This window comes from Hemiscyllium ocellatum, assembly GCF_020745735.1.
Source record: "Hemiscyllium ocellatum isolate sHemOce1 chromosome 15 unlocalized genomic scaffold, sHemOce1.pat.X.cur. SUPER_15_unloc_6, whole genome shotgun sequence".
NCBI lineage: Eukaryota > Metazoa > Chordata > Chondrichthyes > Orectolobiformes > Hemiscylliidae > Hemiscyllium > Hemiscyllium ocellatum.
In genome coordinates, this window is record NW_026867470.1 from 270,908 (window position 1) to 284,163 (window position 13,256).

Consider the following 13,256-nt stretch of genomic DNA (forward strand, 5'->3'; position numbering starts at 1 on the left):
AAAATTGAATTTTAACAAAACTGAGGCATTTGCTATCAATAAAGTTGGCAGCGAATACCCACTTGATAATTTACCATTTAAACTCACCAACTTTGGTTTTGTTTATCTTGGTGTACACGTGGCAGATACACAAGGCAATTTGGACAGGAAACATTTTGAACCATTACTGGTACAAATTAAATGAAACTTTGAACGAGGGTCTCTCCTTAATTTGTCTGTTGCTGCAAGAATTAATTCCATTAAAATGAATATTGTTTTGACAGTTTTATTATTTATTTCAATACATACCAATTTTTCTTACTCTTTCCTTTTTCCACAAAGCAGATAGTCTCATTCTAGAATTTATTTCGAATGAATAAAACTCCTAGGTTACAAAAAACAGTTGTTACACAGGCCTAAGATATTAGGTGGAATGGTGTTGCTGCATATTTTGTTTAATTACTGGGCAGCAAACATAAGAAATTCGAACTATTGGCTCCAATATGAGAACCTTGATGCTTTCCCAATTTGGTTGACTATTCAGGCAAATTCCACGCACCGGTAACATTGAAGGCTTTATTGAATTCACCTCTCCTTTCTTCAATCTATATTTACATGAACAATGTAATTGTTTTATCCTGTCTTAAAATTTAGTTTCAATTAGACGTCACTTTCACTTTCAGTCATTTTCTATGAAGGCGCGGTTGGCGGCAAATCATATTTTTCCCATCTTTATTGGACAGTGCCTTTTCTGGTTGGGCTAAATTAGGAATTAAAACTGTGAAAGATTATATGTTAATGGTGTTTCTGCATCTTTTCAACATCTTAGTCGATACATTTTCACTTCTTAAAAGCCACTTCTTTAAATATATCCAAGTTCACAGTTTTGACTGTAGTTCATAATGATTCCTAATGATTCTGATTTTTGACATCTTTCTAGAACCACTTTCTTCATTAAAGGAGGTTATTTCAGCTAGTTATTCAAACATTCATAAAATATTGTTATGACACGGGGTAAACTCTCCTGCTTAATTTAAAACCAACAATACAGAAAAGATTTAGCCCATATAGTAATCTGTAAAACTTCAAGTGGCCAAGAACTATTCAAAGTAAAAGTTAACACCTTTATTTCTTAAAGTAGAACAGAAAATAATTCACTAACAACTATGTATTAGTCCTTATTCTAACCTATCTTTACCTTCCCTTCTATACTAGTCCAATAAAACTCCCAATTAAGATTTACAAAATAACACTTCTTAGCTCAAAACCAGGCAGCTTTCTGTCCATCAATTTGGATCTTCCTGTGTCTTTTCTTCTTCTTAGGAATTTCTACTTCACAGGTTACTGATTGATAAAGGTCCCTTTTTAAGAGAGCTGTTTTACTGGGCAGTGTGCAGATGTTGTTGGCTTGGCAGTTGTCCCCTCAACTGTTCAATTGTCCCCAGTCTTATATCCCAAAGCATCAGATTGTGTCATTGGCTTTTTAAGATTGTCAATATACTCAATTCGAACTGAATTGGAGTTTGATATTTTTCGGGAGGGCAGAGCAGTAGCTGTGATCTATATGGACTTCAGTAAGGCGTTCGACAAGGTTCCCCATGGGAGACTGATTAGTAGGGTTAGATCTCATGGAATACAGGGAGAACTAGCCATTTAGATACAGAACTGGCTCAAAGATAGAAGACATAGGATGGTGGTGGAGGGTTGTTTTTCATACTGGAGTACCACAAGGATCGGTGCTGGGTCCTCTACTTTTTGTCATTTACATAAATGATTTGGATGTGAGCATAAGAGGTACATTAGTAACTTTGCAGGTGACACCAAAATTGGAGGTGTAGTGGACAGCGAAGTGGGTTACCTCAGATTACAACAGGAACTGGACCAGATGGGCTAATGGGCTGAGAAGTGGCAGATGGAGTTTAATTCAGACAAATGCAAGGTGTTGGATTTTGGGAAAGCAAATCTTAACAGAACTTATACACTTAATGGTAAGGTCCTAGGGAGTGTTGCTGAACAAAGAGACCTTGGAGTGCAGGTTCATAGCTCCTTGAAAGTGGAGTCGCAGGTAGAAAGGATAGTGAAGAAGGGGTTTGGTATGCTTTCCTTTATTGGTCACAGTATTGAGTACAGGAGTTGGGAGGTCATGATGTGGCTGTACAGGACATTGGTTAGGCCACTGTTGGAATATTGTGTGCAATTCTGGTCTCCTTCCTATCACAAAGATGCTGTGAAACTTGAAAGGGTTCAGAAAAGATTCACAAGGATGTTGCCAGGGTTGGAGGATTTGAGCTATAGGGAGAGGCTGAATAGGCTGGGGCTGTTTTCCCTGGAGCATCGGAGGCTGAGGGGTGACCTTATAGAGGTTCCGTGGTGTACATCTCTATGACTCTATGACTCTGTGAGATGTACACCAAGGAAATAGATCCTTTGGCCCAACCCGTCCATTCTGACCAGATATCCCAACCCTATCTAGTCTCACCTGCCAGCACCCGGTCCATATCCCTCCATACCCTTCCTATTGATATGCCCATCCAGATGCCTTTTAAATGTTGCAATTGTACCAGCCTCCACCACATCCTCTGGCAGCTCATTCCATACACGTACCACCCTCTGCATGAAAAAGTTGTCCCTTAGGTTTCTTTTATATCGTTCCCTTCTCACCCTAAACCTAGTTCTGGATGCACCCACCCCAGGGAAAAGACTTTGTCTTTTGATCTTATCCATGCCCCCTCCTGATTTTATAAACCTCTATAAGGTTACCCCTCAGCCTCCGACGCTCCTGGGAAAACAGCCCCAGCCTGTTCAACCTTTCCCTACAGCTCAAATCCTCCAACCCTGGCAACATCCTTGTAAATCATCTCTGAACCCTTTCAAGTTTCACAGCATCTTTCACAATGTTGTTCAAGGCGGCACGGTGGCACAATGGTTAGCATTGCTGCCTCACAGCGCCTGTAGACCCGGGTTCAATTCCTCAGGCGACTGACTGTGTAGTTTGCACGTTCTCCCCGTGTCTGCGTGGGTTTCCTTTCAAGTTTCACAGCAAAGATGTGCGGGTCAGGTGAATTGGCCAAGCTAAAATTGCCCGTAGTGTTAGGTAAGGGGTAAAAGGGGTATGGGTGGGTTGCGCTTCGCGGGTCGGTGTGGACTTGTTGGGCCGAAGGGCCTGTTTCCACTGTACGTCTAATCTAATCTAAAAAAAACTGTACCACGTGATCTTTCCAGGAATTACTAAAGATCACTACATCGTCCAAATAGACTGCACAGTTTGTGAACCCAGCTACAACTTTGTTCGTGAGTCTTTGGAATGCAGTCTGCACATTCCAGTTATAGCCCATTTGCAGTTACAAATGCAGACATTTCTTTCACCAACTCTGATGAAGGTACCTGCCTGTAACCAGGCATTAAGTCCAACTTGGTGATGTAACTGGCTTGTCTGACTTTTTCAATGCAGTCTTCCAATCAGGGAATTGGATATGAGTTGGCATTGACCTTCAGGTAATCCATGCAGAATCATTGTGTCCCTTCTGGTTTGGGAACTATGACAATCGCCGAACCCCACTCGCTCTGGCTTGGTTCGATGATGTCCTCATCATATATAGCCTTCACCTCCTTTTAGATCTGTCTGACTTTGAGAGGATTAAGCTGATAGGGGAACAGTTTTATCGGAGCAGTATTCCCTACGTCTACTTCATGGACAATAGCATTTGTCCTCCCCATCTGATTCTTACATATGTCCTTGTTCTGCAGCAATAAATCTTTCAACTCTGTTCTATGCTCCTGAGACAGATTGCTTACTAACCAATCCCTCTCCTCAAGGACTTCTTCATTTTTTAATCTATTTCAAATCCACATCATCTGGATTTGACTCCTCACTCTGCAGGGCAGTAACTAGCATCTGTTTCTCCAGTTCTTTCTCTCTAGTGTAATAAAGTTTCAACATGGACAGATACCTGATACCCTTTCTTCCTATTTGGCATCTTTACTAAATAGTTCACCTGTTTCAACCTTTTCTCAATTTGATAGGGACCACTAAACCTGGCTTTAAAGGGATCTCCTATCATGGGTAACAGTATTAACACATCATCCCCTTGGGAAAATGTCCGAGTCTCAGAACTTTTATCTGCCACCTGCTTCATTCTACACTGTGCCCTTTTTACGTGCTGTTTAGCTACCTCACCTACTCGATTTTGTCTCTCCCTCGTCTCTGATACATAATGTAAGTGTGAGATCTCCGACTTTGGTCCTGTCAAATTTTCTTTAATTAATTTCAAAGGGCCTCTCACTTCATGACTGAATATTAACTCAAAGGGAGTAAACTGAATAGATTCATTTGGGCAGTTCTAATGGCAAACGATACAAATCGGATACCTTTATTCCAATCATGCAAGTAATCCTGATAGTACGCTCTCAACATGGTCTTCAAGGTCTGATACCAGCATGCCTGGGATTCAGGATAATATGCACTGGGATAAAATGCTGTGTACGTACGCTATCCATAACCTCCTTGAAACATCTAGCCATAAAATGTGACCCTTGGTCTGACTGAATCTCTCGGGGTAACCCATACCATGTGAAGAAAGATACTAACTCCCCTATTACCCTTTTTGCCTTGACACTGTGGAATGGAATTGCCTCTGGAAACCTGGTAGACACATCCATTATGGTTAACATGGACTGGTTCCCACTTTTAGTTCTCGGGAGGGGACCTACACAATTGATTCTAACCCGCGTGAAAGGTTCTTCAAATGTGGGAATTGACAACAAAGGTGTTGGTTTTATTACTGCCTGTGGCTTACCTACCATTTGGCATGTATGCCAGGTATGGCCAAAGTTAACCATGCCCTTGTGCATTCCAGGCCTTAGCCTGAGTCCTTCGTACCCCTACTTGACCCACTAAAGGTAGTTCATGTGCTACTCGTAACATCTCCTGTCTATATGCTACTGACAACACAAGCTGGTACACTTCGGCATATTTCTCCTCTGCACTAAGCTGCCATTTCTGTCTGAGGATTCTATCTTTTAGATAATAACCCTCCGGAATATTCTCTGCCTCCTTTTCAGAGTACGCATCCACATATATATGTTTTATCATCTTGTCTTGCTATTGCAAGTCTCTTCATCTTTCAGGAGTAATCACGTCTGTCTAACCTTCTCCCTGGTCAGGTTTTTCCTGCACCATTACATCAAGCAGGGTATCCGCAAACTGAACCTCAACTCCTTCATCTTTCTCTTTACTTTTCACTTTGTGCAGTGATTTGTGATAGTGGGATCTGGTTACCACACCGACTGGGAAAATATCAGAATATTTCTGCTTTAACTCCTCAGTTTCTTGGTTTTCCTTGGGCTTCTCCACAACAAAGGGTGTCACTCCCACCTTGGATCCTGCCAAATCATTCCCAAGACCAAACTGAATTCCTGGAACAGACACTGTCAATCACTCCCACTGTAACTTCCCCAACCTTGGGTTGGGGAAAGAACCTTGGTTCTTTCTGAGTAACCTTTACCCCAGAGCTGAAATTTTTGTAGAGATCAGATACTAACCCCATACCCAGCCCCTGCCTCGGCTGTGCACTCTCCTGCAGCTCCTGGGCTCTTATTGGGGTCTCCTTTACTACCTTCACTAAGGCCACTGGCTCAGCTTCTTTTCCCACATCTCTTCCCATAGTGCCTTTCTTTAACGACCAGCCCTGTGTCTGTACGTGTCCCACCTTCTGGCAGTGTAAACACCTTTTCCCATAGTGCCTTTCTTTAACGACCAGCCCTGTGTCTGTCCGTGTCCCACCTTCTGGCAGTGTAAGCACCTTTTCCCATAGTGCCTTTCTTTAGCGACCAGCCCTGTGTCTGTCCGTGTCCCACCTTCTGGCAGTGTAAACACCTTTTCCCATAGTGCCTTTCTTTAGCGACCAGCCCTGTGTCTGTACGTGTCCCACCTTCTGGCAGTGTAAACACCTTTTCCCATAGTGCCTTTCTTTAGCGACCAGCCCTGTGTCTGTCCGTGTCCCACCTTCTGGCAGTGTAAACACCTTTTCCCATAGTGCCTTTCTTTAGCGACCAGCCCTGTGTCTGTACGTGTCCCACCTTCTGGCAGTGTAAACACCTTTTCCCAGTGCCCTTCTGAAACCACTGGCACTGTCATTTTCTGTGTCCCACTCCATTACAGGGAAAACACCTGAGGCCTTTCATCTCCTGTCCACCCTCTTGGGATTCTTTATCCTGTGGGAAAATCATACCAGTGCTCTCTAGTCTGGGTTTCGTAGTGTAGGATCTTCTGTTCTCCCAACTTCTATCCCTCACTGGATGAAATTCTGGCCAGAAGCTTATCTTATGCACCAACACGTACTCACCTGCTAATCCTGCTGTCCTTCTCACTTCCTGAACTTTCTGTACCTCCACGTGAATTCTTACCATCTCTGGAAGCAGGGGAAGGTAAAGGCAGTCTGTACTGAACTATTTCTCTGATATCATTCTGTTTCTTTATTTGCTCCTTCCCATGAACCAGCTGATGCGTTGTCGGGGCAATCCAAGCCCAACCAGAGGGATTTCTGGGCTCCCTCCCTGCACCCACCCAATGACCCAGCTCCCTCTCCGGTTTCAATGCTCCTTCAAATCTACCTCTTCATGTAAGTTATTGTCACCTGACCCAATATCACATTCAGTGAATCAACATTAACCCTGTTTAATTTGTCATGATAAAGGTCTTTTTAAACATGTTTGTGGACTGTGTTGTGGTAAAGTGCACAGTGATGGTGCTATCGTGGTTAGTGTAGCTGTCTTCCAAACAGGTGACCTGGGTTAGATTCCTGGCAATCACAAATTGAGATTTTTTTACAATAATCAATAAGAAACCCCAAAGACACAAGGAATTGGATCATTTTGAAAATACATTTGGCTTTCATTCCAAAACAATAAAATGCAAAGTAGGAGTATACAAAGGCAGACTGGATGAAACTGTTTACCTGCTGCATTCTCTCACACCTCCTCCCTCCCTCCCCCCTCTAATCCCACTGAGATGGCTCTGGCTGTGCTCCATCCCTGGGGGAGGTATGCCCTGGGTAGAGGGAGCTGGGAGCTGACTGGATGAGCCGTGAATTGGTCACAGAGGGGGCTTTGAGTGAGAGACCTGGGGATATTTCAAACAGGTTCTGGCAGCCATTGTCCCTTTCACCGTGTGCACTGAGCAGGGGGTGAGTATCGGTGTGTTTCTGTCTGTGTGTGTGTGAGAGTGTGGGGAGTGTTTGAATCTCAATCCCAGTTTTGATCCTTTAACCTCATCCCCTCCCTGAACCTGACCCTCCTAACGCAAGCCCCTGGAGCAGAGTCTGTCCCAAATGGGAGAGAGGAAGTGTGAGAGACCATCGAGAGAGCTCAGACCAACCGGAATGGTGAATATCACCTCTTTAATCTCGCCACATCTTTCCTTATCTCCTGGTTGTACCTGTCTGATTTTTCCTCTTTTCCCTCTCTCTGTCTCTCTCTTTATCTCTGATTCTGACTCACTGTCTGTATCACTCCATCTCTCTCTCTCCCTCTCAACCTTTCTCTCTCACACTCTCTTTCTCTCTCTCTCTCTCCTGACAGACTCTCCTGTTTTTTTCTTTTTCTCTCTTCCTTCTTCCTTTGTCTCTGTTCTTTCCCTCTCTCTTGCTTTCTTTCTTCTTCTCTCATTCTCTCTCTGTCGTTCCCTCTCTTCTTGATTTCTGTCTTTCAATCCTGAATCTGCACCCCACCCCCCCTTCAATTTTGGACAATCCACCCCATCGCAAATTTAGCCCCTGTCCCCCTCCATGGCCCCTGCCCCCCTCCATGACCCCTGTCCCCCTCCATGACCCCAGTATCCCTCCATGACCCCTGACCCCCTCCAAGGCCCCTGTCCCCCTCCATGGCCCCTGACCCCCTCCATGACCCCTGCCCCCCTCCATGACCCCTGTCCCCCTCCATGACCCCAGTATCCCTCCATGACCCCTGACCCCCTCCAAGGCCCCTGTCCCCCTCCATGGCCCCTGACCCCCTCCATGGCCCCTGCCCCCCTCCATGACCCCTGTCCCCTCCATGACCCCAGTATCCCTCCATGACCCCTGACCCCCTCCAAGGCCCCTGTCCCCCTCCATGGCCCCTGACCCCCTCCATGACCCCTGACCCCCTCCATGGCCCCGTCCCCCTCCATGACCCCTGTCCCCCTCCATGACCCCTGTCCCCCTCCATGGCCCCTGACCCCCTCCATGGCCCCTGTCCCCCTCCATGACCCCTGTCCCCCTCCATGGCCCCTGTCCCCCTCCATGACCCCTGTCCCCCTCCATGGTCCCAGTCCCCTTCCATGACCCCTGTCCCCCTCCATGGCCCCTGTCCCCCTCCATGGCCCCTGTCCCCTTCCATGACCCCTGCTCCCCTCCATGACCCCTGTCCCCCTCCATGGCCCCTGTCCCCTTCCATGACCCCTGTCCCCCTCCATGGTCCCAGTCCCCCTCCATGGCCCCTGCCCCCCTCCATGGCCCCTGTCCCCCTCCATGACCCCTGTCCCCCTCCATGGCCCCTGCCCCCCTCCATGGCCCCTGTCCCCCTCCATGGCCCCTGCCCCCCTCCATGGCCCCTGTCCCCTCCATGGCCCCTGTTTAATTGATCTCCCTTGTGCAGCTCCATCTATCCTGAACTGCCTCTCTGTAGTTCCTCCATTATACAACCACTGCATATAAAAGCCCCTCGGTATCTCCGTTCATCAACAATACCCTTCCCCCATGCTGGAGTACAAAGTGAGCGTGTGCAGAGACTATCAAGTCGTTTGACTGTGCACCGTAATGTCATGGAGTCATAGAGTCATACAGCACAGAGACAGACCACCAGGCCACACCGACCATGTCCCCAAAGAGTTATCCAGAGTTGTTATCTCTGGTTTGTTACCCGTGGCATGTGATAGCGAGGCAAGGAATAGGGAGAGATATCAGATAAACACATGGCTGCAAGGATGGTGCAGGAGGGAGGGTTTCAGGTTCTTGGATAACTGGTGCTCATTCTGGGGAAGGTGGGACTTGTACAAACAGTATGGTCCTGACTTAAACCAGAGGGATACTAATCCCCTGGGTGGGAAATTTACTAGTGCTATTTGGGTGAGTTTAAATTAGCTCAGCAGGGGGATGGGAACTGGAGGTGTAGTTGCAGTGCACAGGAGGATGAGAGTAGGGAGGGTAGGGCCAGGATTTCAGGGTCACAGCAATGTGCTGGCAGACAGCAAACTGGTTTGAAGTGTGTCTACTTCAATGCGAGAAGTATCTGAAATAAGGTAGGTGAGCTTGCAGCATGGATAGGTACCTGGGACTTCAATGTTGTGGCCATTTCAGAGACATGGATAGAGCAAGGTGAGGAATGGATGTTGCAGGTTTCAGGGTCTAGATGTTTCATTAAGAACAAGCAAGGTGGTAAAAGAAGGGGAGGTGTGGCCTTGTTAGTCAAGGATAGTATAACAGTGGCTGAAAGAACTTTTGATGAGGACTCGTCTACTCAGGTAGTGTGGGCTAACTCTGGTACATTGGATGGATCAGATTTTGTCTAATGTTACAGGAGGGTTTCCTGACACAGTATGTCAAAGGGCTGACAAGCGGGGAGGCCACACTTGATCTGGTGCTTGGTAATGAACCAGGCCAGATGTTTGATTTAGGGGTAAGTGAGCACTTTGGAGAGAGTGACCATAATTCAGTTATGTTTAGTTTAGCGATGGAAAGGGATAGGAACACACCACAGGTCAAGAGTTATCAATGGGGCAAGTGCAATTACAATGTGAATCGGCAAGAATTAGGATGCATAGAATGGGGTAGCAAAATGCAGGGGATGCAGACAATGGAACTGTGGAGCTGGTTTAAGGAACAGATATTATGTGTCCTTGGTAGGTATGTCCCTGTCAGGCAGGGAGGAAGTGATAAGGTCAGGGAACCGTGGTTTACTACAGAAATTGTATCTCTTGTTAAGCAGAAGGAGGCTTATGTGTTGATGAAGCAAGATGGTTCAGATGGAGTTGATGGAGAATTGCAGATCAGCTAGGAAGGATTTAAAGAGAGAGTTAAGAAGAGCAAAGAGAGGACATGGGCAGTCTTTAGCAAATAGAATAAAGGAGAACCCTAAAGTTTTCTATAGGTATGTGAAGAATAAAAGGATGATGAGGGTAGGAATAGGGCCAGTCAAAGACAGACGTGGGAAGTTGAGTGTGGACCTTGTGAAGATCGGAGAAGTGTTAAACAAACGTTTCTCATGGTTTTCACTCAGGAAAAGGAGAATATTTGTAAAGGAGAAGAATGAGATACGAGATATTAGACTAGAAAGGATCAAGGTTAGTTATGAACAGGTGTTATCAATTCTAGAAGGAGTGAAAGTAGACAAGTTCCCTGGGCCGGATGGGATTTATCTGAGGATTCGCTGGGAAGTAGGGAGGAGATAGCAGAGCCTTTGGCTTTGATATTTGAGTCGTCATTGTCTACAGGTTTAGTACCAGAGGACTGCAAGATTGCAAATATTGTGTCCTTGTTCAAGAAGGGCAGTAGAGAAGACCCAAGTAATTATAGATGAGCAAGCCATACTTCTGTTGTAGGAATGGTTTTGGAAAGGATTAGAAGAGATAAGATTTATAATCATCTAGCAAGCAACAATTTGATTTCAGATAGTCAACATGGTTTTGTCAAGGGCAGGGCGTGTCTTGCAAACCTCATTGAGTTTTTTGAGAAGGTGACCAAGCATGTAGATGAGGGTAGGGCAGTTGACGTAGTATGTATGGACTTCAGTAAAGCCTTTGATAGAGTTCCACATGGTAGGCTGATGGAGAAAATGCAGAGGCATGGAATTGAGGATGATTTAGCAGTTTGGATTAGAAACTGGCTTTCTGAAAGAAGGCAGTGAGTGGTGGTTGATGGAAAATATTCAGCCTGGAGTCCGGTTACTAGTGGTGTGCCACAAGGATCTGTTTTGGGACCACTGCTGTTTGTCATTTTTATAAATGACTTAGACGCAGGCATAAGTGAATGGATTAGTAAATTAGTAAACTATCTTTCCTTACCCACAGATTTAATATGAAGCATGCAAAAAGCATTTAAAAACATAAATATTAAAAATAAATCAAACACTTAACTGAACAAACTAGAAAAACAACTCCTCCTCAAATAATCCAATATTTAGCTTTCACTATCAGGATACAAAAACCTCTCCCGAGCCGTCCCTATACAGGCCTCTCCACAAGCTCCGTGTATAAACAATCTGTCCTTCTTCATGTATTTTGTCAACCTAATTTTTTTCTCAAAACTCACCTACCACTGACAATAGGTTCACCGGTCTATAGTTCCCTGCCTTTTCCTTACCACCTTCTTAAATAATGGCACCATGTTAGGAAGGGATCTTTCCCCTTTCTTCTTCCTGGACCTCTCCATCTTCATTTCCAGCGACAGACTCAACATAGACATCTACTTCAAACCCACAGACACCCTCAGCTACCTGGATTACACCTCCTCCCACCTCCACTCCTGTAAATATGCCTTCTGTTATTCCTAATTCCTCTGCCTCCGCCGCATCTGCTCCCAGGAGAACCAATTCCACCATCGACCATTCCAGATGGCCTCCTTCTTCAAGGACTGCAGATCCCCCTCCCAGGTGGTCGATGATACCCTCCAGTGCATATCTTCCACATCCCGCACCTCCACCATTGAACCCCACCCGTCACAACTCAACAGGGACAGAACGTCCCAGTCCTCATCTTCTACTCCACCATCCTCCAGATACAATGCATCATCCTCTGTCATTTCTGTCACCTATAAACTGACCCCACTACCAGGGATATGTTTCCCTCCCCACACCTATCAGCGTTCTGCAGAAACCATTCCCTCCACAACTCCCTTGTTTGGTCCACGCCAAAAACCAACTCACCTTCCACTGCCTACACCTTCCCCCTCACCTCTGTCCTGGGCCCCAAAAGATCCTTCCATATCCAACAGAGATTTACCGGTACTTCCACATACATCATCTACTATGTCCATTGCTCTCACTGTGGTCTCCTCTACATTGGGGAGACAGGACATCTACCTCCTGAATGTTTCACAGAACATTCCTGAGACACACGCACAAAATAACCCCACTGGCCTGTGGCTGAACACTATAACTCCCCTGCCCACTCTGCCAAGGACATGCAAGACCTGGGCCTACTCTACTGCCAAACTCTAGCCACCCAATACCTGGAGGAAGAATGCCTCATCTTCTGCCCTGTGATCCACATGGGATCAATGTAGATTTCACCAGTTTCCTCCATTCCCCTCCTGCCACCTTATCCCAGATCCAACCATCCAACTCAGAACTGCCCTCTTAAACTGCCCTACCTGTCCATCTTCCTTCCCACCTATCTACTCCACCGTCCTTTCTGACGTATCATCATCACCCCCACCTCTATTTACCTATTATATTCCCAGCTACCTTCCCCCCAGTCCCACCCTACCCCTCCCATTTATCTCTCAGCACCCAAGGACCCCACCTCATTCCTGATGAAGAGCTTATGCTTGAAGCATCGACTCTCCAACTCCTCAGATGCTGGCTGACTGTCTGTGCTTTTCCAGCACTATGATTTTCAACTCTGATCTCCAGCATCTGCAATCCTCACTTTCTCCAAGAGCATGACTCTGCCCAGCAGCATGTCCAAATGCATACATCATCAGCACCATCGACAAGTGGAAGGGGGAAGGAGAGGACTGTCTCTCTGTCACTGACCCAGGGGAGAGCAGACTGACCCTACTGTGTCTCTATCACTGACCCAGGGGAGAGCAGACTGACCTCACAGTGTCTCCATCACTGACCCGGGGAGAGCAGACTGACCCCACTGTGTCTGTGTCAGTGACCCGGGGAGAGCAGACTGACCCCACTGTATCTTTGTCATTCACCCAGGGGAGAGCAGACTGACCCCACTGTGAATCTGTCACTGACCCAGGGGAGAGCAGCCTGACCCCACTGTGTCTCTGTCATTGACCCAGGGGAGAGCAGCCTGACCCCACTGTGTCTCTGTCACTGACCCAGGGGAGAGCAGACTGACCCCACTGTGTCTCTGTCACTGACCCAGGGGAGAGCAGCCTGACCCCACTGTATCCCTCCTCGTCCTCTGTAATATGAATATTTTTAAGATGTCACTATTTCTTTCCCCACATTGTATTGTCTTTCATGTCCTTCTTCGCAGTAAACATTGATGCAAAATATTCATTTAGTATCTCCCCAATCTCCTGTGGTTTTAAACATAGGCTGCCTTGCTGATCTTTGAGGGGCCCTAT